We start from the raw sequence: 9568 nt of genomic DNA on the forward strand, positions 1-9568 counted from the left end.
CTTGGGTTCTGAGGTTGCATTTTGTTCCGTCTCATCATTTTGTGTAGCACTGTCTTCTGCCCTTTGTTATAGATCTTTGTTGTAGTTATAACCTTCGCACGTACTGAAGTTCAGGTGCAGCTCTACAAGGTTTGGACTCATCCAGCTGCGTCTGGCTTGGGTCTGGCTGCTGTGCTCAGCTCCTTCCTGCTGCTGCCCTTGTGGGTGAACCTGTTATGCCGCTGTGGCGAGATGTTCTGCTCCTGGAGTAGCTGGGTGGATCTATCCTGTACACTCTCTGCAGGGATTGCAGCTGCAGGGTTACACCCCAGGCGTGTATGCCAGGCCTGAGCTGTGCCTGAAGGGGACAAGGTGAAGTAGGGGAAAGAGGAAGCTCTTGCACACAGTCACCGGACCTGGGCTAGGACTGGGTCTGGGGGTTCCCGGAACAGGGCAAAATTCCTACTCGGCGGGTGGGGTGGGGGAGGTGCTGCGGGGTGGTGGGGCGTGGTCCAAGGGGGTGGGAGAGGGTCCGGCCTATGCTGCACCTGGGCTGGGACTGGTCCCGCTGGTGCAAGGTAGCAGGAATCTCTCCACACACTCACCGGATCTGGGCTAGGACTGGGTCTGGGGATTCCCTGGAACGCGGCAGAAATTCCTACTCGGCGGGCGGGGTGGGGGAGGTACTGCAGAGTGGTGGGGGGTGCCCCCCCAAGGGGGTGGGAGAGGGTCCGGGCCAGCTGCGCCTGGGCTGGACTGTCCCGCGGGCACAGGGTAGCAGGAAGCTCTCCACACACTCACCGGACCTGGGCTAGGACTGGGTCTGGGGGTTCCCAGAACACGGCAGTATTTTATACTTCTTGATGAGATTGTGAAAGGTGTTGTTTCCCTAATTTCTCTCTTTCTCTGAGTTTTTAGTGTACAAGAGTGCTACTGATTTCTGAATGCTGCCTTTGTATCTTGTTACACTACTGATCCTAAAAGTTTTTTGGTGGAATTTTTGAGCTCTTCTATACAGAGGGTCATGTTATCTGCAAATAATGATAATTTAACTTCTTCCTTTCTTCTCCACATCTCTTTTCTTTCTTTCTGTTGTCTGATTGCTCTAGCTAATGTTTTGAGTACTATATGTTATGGTTTGTGTCTAGTTGTCCCTTGAAAGTCTCATGCAGTCATGGGACGGACTTCTACAGTTCATGATTAACTGAAGATCTGCTGGGATTAAAGGTGTGAGTGTTACTGGGATTATGGGCATGGTACTATACCCAGCCTGGGGTAGAGATCCTGAATGTAGCCACTGTTGCTGCTACTTCTCCATTTTGCTCTCTGCTTTTTGCCTCCACTATGATAGGTTGCTCTCTGCCATGTGCCACTCTGCCTTGGAGCCAGCTGAGTATGAACTGAAACCTCTACTAACTGTGAGCTAAATAAACCTTTCCTTCCTTCATTTTGGGTGTCAGGTATTTGTCCCAGCAACAAGAGAAGAGTGAGTCAGTATCGAACAACACTGGTCATAGCAGACATTCTTGTCTGCTTCCTGATTTTAAGGGAGAAAGTATCTAACTTCTCTTTATGTAGTGTGATATTTGTGGTTAGTCTGTGATAGATGACTTTTATTGGATTGAGATGCAGACCTTGTATGCCTAATTTTCTTCAGGATTTTTATCATGGAATAATGTTGAGCTTTCCTCTATTGAGATGACCATGTGATTTTTATCCTATGTTCTGTCAACAAGGCATTTTATCTATTAATTTGAATATATTTGACTATTCCTGCATCCCTGAAATGAATCCTACTTGGTCATGGTGTATATACTATTTTTGGTGATTTGCTGCATTCTGTTTGATAGTATCAGATTTCTGCATCTATGTTTGTTAAAGAAATTGGCCTATAGTTCTGTTTTTGGTTGGGTCTTTTTCTGGTTTTGGTATCAAGGTAATGCTTGTTTACAGGAATGATTTGGGGAATATGGCTGTCCTTTTGATTTCATTGAAGAGTTTAAGGAGTACTGGCGTTAGAGCTTCTCTAAAGTTTTTAGAGAATTTGGCAGTGAATCTATCAAGAGCTGACCTTTTTTAGTTGATAGGTTTTTTTCTATTTCTTCCTCAATTTCATTAACTTACCAGCTACTCTTCAAGGAACTAATATCTAGAACTATAAACATGCACAAAAGTTAGGCACCTCCAAATTTAAAGACCCAATCAGAAAACAGGCATCTGAAGTGAACAGACATTTCCCAGATAAAGAAGTACAAACTATGAGTATATGAAAAAATGTTCAACATCGCTGGCCATTTGAGAAATGTGAATTAAAACAACACTGAGATTCTATCTCACTCTAGAATGAATAGCTATCATCAAGAAATCAACCAATAACAAAATGCCAATGAAGCTGCATGGAAAAAGGATTCTGTCTCCTAGGTATCTTCCCCAAAGGGTTAAAGACATCATACCACAGTGATGTCTGCATATCCATGTTTATAGTAGCACAATTTCTTAGAGCTAGATTTTGGAAGCAGCTTATGTGTCCATTAACAGATGATAGGATAAAGAAAATGGGGTATTTACACACACTGGGTATAAAGAAGGATAAACTTAAGCAAGTAGTAGGAAAACGGAGGCATTTTCAGACTATAATGTTAAGTAAGTCACACACATACATGTTTAAATATTACATAGTGTCTCTTACTCAATATATAAAGTGCAATATAAAGGACAAATAAAAAAAGAAGAAAAAAGTAACTACAATCTAGCATAGGTAATGTAACTACAAATGTACTTTGATTTAGTGTAACTGTCTTATTTGCTTTATTTATTTATTTATTTATTTATTTTGCTGATTAGGTTACTAATCTGATACCAGAGAAACAATGTGATATTTACACACCTGTATTTGATTTATTTCACTTAAAATTAAGGTATCAAGTACACCCATTACCTCATCTGTCTGACACTGTCTCAAATTTATCCTTCTTTATGGCTCACTAGTACCTACCCCATTGTATTAAAAAAAAAAAAAAAAAAGAAAGAAAGAAAAATCCCACATCAGTGGAGCTTGCACTGGTTCCGGTACCACCTTCTGAGAATTTAGGCAGACTCTGTGTGACTCTCAGCATTCTGGTGAGCTGCAACCCATGGACCCCAGTGCTTAGGTGTGGTGGCTATCCTTGCACCCAATCCAACCATCTGAGAACTTAGAAGGACATTGGGCAACCTCAGGATCCTGGTGAATGAGGCCCACACTCATCACTTGCACAGAAGCTTTGCTGAGTACCGGCCAGTCACCCACATCAGTAGTGAGAGCCCTGGTGAGTCCTACCCTGCCTGCTCCCCACTGTAGTGGGAAACTTACCCACATTCCACTGCTCTCCCATCACTGCTGAGCTCGGTGATCACAGGGAGCTTCAGAAGTGTCAAAATGTAGGAGCAAAAGGCAATCTCAAGCCTCTAGTCTACACAGAACAAGTTCAAGTGACAAGGACATAGAACAATATGGAAGTCACACATCTGAAATCTCTGAAATGATAGCAAGTGAAGTAAAGTCCATCAGGCTATAGAAGAAATATAATTAGAAACAATCTCTAATGTCAAAAAACAAATGACGGGGGACTCAGGTCAATAATTTCTGACATTGCCAGTTAAACAGAAGACCCAATGCTATTATGGGCTACTGGACTCTTTTAGAATATTTTGCTGAGTTTACAAACCTATAATATTCAATAACGGAACTTAGAAAAAATGGGGTATACAGATGAATGTCCATTTTGTATCTGTATATTCAAAGTGGTTGGGATAGATATATAGTTACAGTCTGTTAATGAATAGAATGATTTGTTCTAATGGTGTTTGTAAATAGGATCACAAGTCCGCATCTTGTACAGCAATTAACCACTAAGAAGAATATATGCAGTGTATTATTTGTTGAAAAATAAAAATAAAAAAAATAAATAAATAAATTAAAAAAAAAGAAATGACGACAATTGTGAAAGAATTGCTAAGCACAGCTAAAGAAGACATAGATAAAAAACTGAGAATATAAAAATGATGGAAATACTGAATGAACAATACATGTAAGAATAAAATGCATGAAACAGATTCAAACAGATATCAAGGAAATTAAGAATTCCACTGAAAGCTAGCAAAGACTATGTGCTCAACTGCAGAAATTTCCCAAACATGAGAAAAGAATCTGACACAGTTAAGTGAGGCATATAAAATTTCAAATAGCAATAATCAAAATAAATCTATACCTAGACACATAATAATAAACATCCCAGAGATTCAGCAAAAAAATAGAATATTAAAAGCTGTTAGAAAAAAAAAATCACCTACAATGGAAAACCTGTCAAAATCAAAGCAGATTTCTCAACACAAACCATCAAATCAAGAAGAGCTTGGAGTGAAGTATTTCAGGTCCTGAAAGAAAATAATTTTCAAGGCAGACTGATGTACCCTGTAAAACTATCTACCAAATTCAATGGTGAGATAAGATTCTTCCATAACAAAGTACTAAAGAAATTCATGACCACCAAACCAACCCCTTTACAAAGAGTACTGACAAATATTTTAGAAAGATACTGAAGGAACCATAGAGCAAGTATTTAAAAAGAGGGGTAAAGTAGAGAACCCATAGCAGAAAATAACATGACAAAGATAAGCCGATACATATTAGTTATTACTATCAATGTAAATGGTCTCAATTTACCAATCAAAAGAAACAGATTGGTAGAGTGGATTAAGGAAAAAACAAAACAAAACCAGTATGTTGGATACAAGAAACAGTCTGGGGGCTGGTGAGATGGCTCAGTGGTCTAAAGCACCTACTTAGAACAAGCTTAGCAAAGCACAGGGACTGCAGTTCAATCCCCCAGCACTACATGCCAGCCAGCCCCGCCCCCTGGTGGGCTGAGCTGGCCACACACACACACACACACACACACAAATAAATAAATAAAAATTAAAAAAAAAGAAACAGTCTGAATTTCCTTTCAAAAGGAAATTCACAGACTGAAAGTCAAAGGACAAGAAACAATACTCCATGCATCAGGAATCCCCCACAAAAAAGCAGGTTGCTGACATTACCAACTTCAAACAAAAAATGATTCAAAGAAATAAAGGTCATTTGTTAGTGGAAAATTGCAAAAGGAAGAGATAACAATTATAAATATATATGCACCCAAGGGAGGAATACCCACCTACATAAGAAAAATTTTAACACATGAAAAATCAAATAAGCAATAATATAATTATAATGGGGGACTTTAACATGGCACTGTTACAAAGAGATCAACTAGGCAAAAAAACAAAACAAAACAAACCCCAAAAAAAGCAAACTGGCAAAGAAATAACAGAACTTGTAAAGGAATGGACTTACTAGACCTTTACAGAGTGTTTCACCAGCAATGACAGAATATACATTCTTTTTAACTGCACAGGGGACATTCTCCAAAATAGTGTGTGGGGAATGTTGCACGATAACACTACACCAGCGGCGCTGTTAAAATAGAGTATATGGGAGTGTGGCCAGGAGGCTTAGACCAAGCAGATATTCAGGTGAAAGAACGAGAATTGTGCTTCAGGTCAGGCTCTGGAACTGATTCTCAGCCCTTGGACAAAGAATCTGTCCCAGATTTCTCCCTTTCCCCTCCAAAGAAGGATCTTTCCCTGGAGGAAATTCTGAAGAAATCAGAAGCTGCAGAAGAAAGACGCAAGTCCCATGAAGCTGAAATCTTGAAGCAGAGCTTGCTGAGAGATGAGAACATGAGAAAGAAGTGCTTCAGAAAGCAATAGAAAGGGGCCAGCCAGATAACTTAGTGGATTAAAGCATCTGTTTAGGCAGATGCAGGGACTGGGGCTCGATCCTCAGCATGCTGTGCCAGCCCCACCCCCAGGGTGCACTGAGACCCCGATTGAGACTGAGTGTGGTGGCACGCGCTTGTAATCCCAGTGCTTGGGAGGCTGACAACAGGAGGATCATGATGAGTCATCTGATTTTTTTCCCCCATAATTTTTTTGAAAAATAAATAGCAATGAGACAGTTTCAAATCAAATTGGTAGGACAGTTTCAATAATTAACACATTGCACACATCCTTCCTAGCGGTTAATTGCTATACAAGATGTGGACATGATATCCTATTTACAAACACTGTTAGAACAAATCCCTCTATTCATTAAGAGATTGTAACTATATATCTATTCTAACCATTCTGAATACACAGATACAAAATGGACATTCATCTGTATCCCCTTTTTTGTTTAGTTCCATTATTTGAGTATTATAGGTGTGTTAACTCAGCAAAATATTCTAAAAGAGTCCAGTAGTCCATAATAGTATTGGGTCTTCCGCTTCACTGGCAATGTCAGAAATTGATGACCTGAGTCCCCTACATCTCAACGTAACAGCATGGCTTTACTTCGTTTTTATACTTTTATACTTTTCTGCTGGATGGTTAAGACCAAGGTAAAGCAACACCTATCAACAAGACTTGTAGCTTTTGGGTCTGATAAGGTCAGTGAAATCCCCTCAGGATTTCTCCTGAGATCCTGTACCTCAGATTGTACATCCTTTGTCAGTGTCAGCCATGTGGATGAGTTATGGCCATTGCTTGGAGTAATCTGATTTGTTAGTGAGAACCTACAGACCCTGTACTAAATACACTAAAGAAAAAAAAAAATAGAAAGAAACACCTTTAGTAAAATGGCGGAAGAGAAACTGATCCATAAGGTGGAAGGTAACAAAGAGAACTGAGAGGCACAAATGGCTGCCAAACTGGAGCACTTGAAAGAGAAGGATAAACACATTGAAGAAGTATGGAAGAACAAGGAATTCAAACATCCTGCTGATAAAACTGAAGCTGACTAATTTTCTCTGAGCACTGACATTCTTTCCCTCTCCTCCCTAAATAACCAAGGGCTATACTGGCCAGGGTTATTATTATTTTTTCCCCCTCCTGACAAATATTCTAGACACTGGTGTAGAACTGTATAGGTAGATCCAAATTGTACTATATTTTAGGGGAGAAATTAAAAGTGTTTTATACTCTTTTTCTAAAGCGCTGGTCTTTCTAATATAGCTTTTTTTTTTTTGTTTTATCTTTTCTATTTCAGTACATTTGGTATACTGAGTTAATGGCCATTACTGGCTAGTACTGGCTCCGTGAAAACATATTTGTGAAAAAAATATGTAGTGGCTTCTTTCAAACAGTTAAGATTCTGAATATCTATTTATTTTTCAATCCCAGTTCTATCCCAATCTTACCAGATGCTAATGTACCTGAATGGTTAATAAAACTTCACAGTACTAAAAACAATAAAAAACCCAAAATAGACCATATATTATCACACAGAGCATGCCTAAGTAAAGACAAAGGAATTGAAATTATCCCATGTATACTATCTGACCATACGGCAATGAAAAATTATTGACGAAAGAAACCATAAAAACACCATAAACACATGGAAATTAACATCTTAAACAATCAGTGGGTCACAGATGAAACTAAAGAAGAAATTAAAAAGCATTTACAATCAAAAGAAAATGCAGATACAACTTACTGGAATCTGTGGGATACAACGAAGGCTGTTTTTTTAAAAAAAATGTATTTGGTACAGGATCTCACTACACAGCTCGAGCTCATAGTGATCCTCCTGTTTTCAGCCTCCCCAGTGCTGGGACTACAGGAATGGGTCACTACACATGGTCTTGGTGGCCAGCTCAGCATGCCTGGAAAACAGGGTCAGTGCAGAATGTGGTGCCTGGGATGGAAAGAACACTGGTACCTGTGTTTGCTTAAACAGGCACTTAGTCTGCTGAGCTATCTCGCTGGCCCTGAAAGCTGTCTTTTTTTATTTTTATTTTTATTTTTTTTTTTGTGGTACCAGGGATTGAACTCAGGACCCTGTACTTGCCAGGCAGGTGCTTATTCTGCTGAGCTCTCTCTCCAGCCCCTGAAAGCTGTCTTAAGAGGGAAATTTATAGTGGAAATTTGCACATTAGGCAAACAAAACAGGACCAAATAAATGATCTTATGCTGCACATCAAGCTCCTCGAAAAAGAAGAGCGAGTCAAGCCCTCAAACCAAAGAAGATAGCAAATTATAAAGACTAGAGCACAAATTAATGTGATAGAAATGAAAAAAAATACAAACAATAAATGAATCAGAGTTGGTTCTTTGAAAGAATAAATAAAACTGATAAACCTCTAGCCAACCTTATAAAAAAAGGGAAGAAAAAAAATCCAAATTCATGCACTAAGGAATGAAAAAGGTGAAATCACTACAGACTCTATAGCAATTCAGAAGATCAATAGCTACTTCAAAAATCTTTACTCTTACAGGATGGAAAACACTGAGGAAGTGGACAGTTTCCTAGATACATATGAAATGCAAAGCTGAGTCAAGAACATATACAAACTCTGAATAACCCAGTAACAGGAAAAAAAATTGAAAATGTGATAAAAATCTACCGAAAGAGTAAAGTTCAGGTCCTGATGGATTCACAGCTGAATTCTACAAGACATTTAGAGAAGATTCAATGCCAACTTTTCTCAAACTCTTCAATGAAACTGAAAGGGAAGCAATTCTCCCAAACTCATTCCTGAGGCAAGCATATTCTGATACCAAAACCAGAGAAAGACACAGCTAAAAATGAGAACTACAGACCAAGCTCCCTAATAAACACAGGTGCAAAAATTCTCTATAAAATACTAGCAAACAGAATGTAGCAAATCATCATGATCATACATCATGACCAAGTGGATTCATCCCAAGAATGGATGGTTCAACATATGCAAATCCATGAATGTATATCGAAAGAGCCAAAGACAAAAACCACATGATCATTTCAATAGATGCAGAAAAAGCTTGAGAAAGTCCAACACACATTGATGATAAAAACCCTACAGAAAATCGAAATAGATGATCTATATTATAACCTGATAAAAGCCATCTATGAGAACACAACAGCCAACTTCATACTAAATGGACAAAACCTGAAAGCCTTCACTTTAAAATCAGGAACAAAACAAGGATGTCTACTGTCTCCACTTCTATTCAATATAGTTCTGATCTGCCAGAGCAATTAGACAACAGAAAAATAAAAGGAACAATGATTGAAAAAGAAGTGAAATGATCATTATTTGCAGATGACATGATACTCTAAATAGCAGACCTTAAGAACTCCACCAAGAGGGGGCCTAGGAGATAGCTTAGTAGAACAAACACCTGCCTGGCAAGTGTAAGTTCCTGAGTTCAATCCCCAGGACCAACAACAAAACAAAACAAAAAGTCCACAAGAGACTTTTAGATTTAATAACCAAATGCAGTAACATAGCAGGGATACAAAGTCAACATACAAAAATCATTAGCATTTTTGGACACAAACAACGAATGCACCAAGAGAAAAATTTGGGAATCCATGGCTTTCACAATAACATCCAAAAAAAAGAGAAATATTTAGGAATCAATCTCACAAAGGAAATAAAAGATTTATACAGTGAAAATTATGGTATGCTGAGAAAAGAAACTGAAGAGAATTTCAGAAAATGTAGATAGTCCTTGCTCCTAGATAGTAACAACCAACACTGTGAAA

General features: G+C 38.8%; 1 pseudogene; it reads left to right on the forward strand.

Annotated features, from left to right (window-relative positions):
* The first annotated feature begins 5490 nt into the window (after nt 1-5490).
* LOC101591434 lies at nt 5491-6842 on the forward strand (annotated as a pseudogene).
* The last annotated feature ends 2726 nt before the right edge of the window (nt 6843-9568 follow it).

Source organism: Octodon degus, unplaced genomic scaffold, assembly GCF_000260255.1.
Source record: "Octodon degus isolate 3935 unplaced genomic scaffold, OctDeg1.0 scaffold00008, whole genome shotgun sequence".
Lineage (NCBI taxonomy): Eukaryota > Metazoa > Chordata > Mammalia > Rodentia > Octodontidae > Octodon > Octodon degus.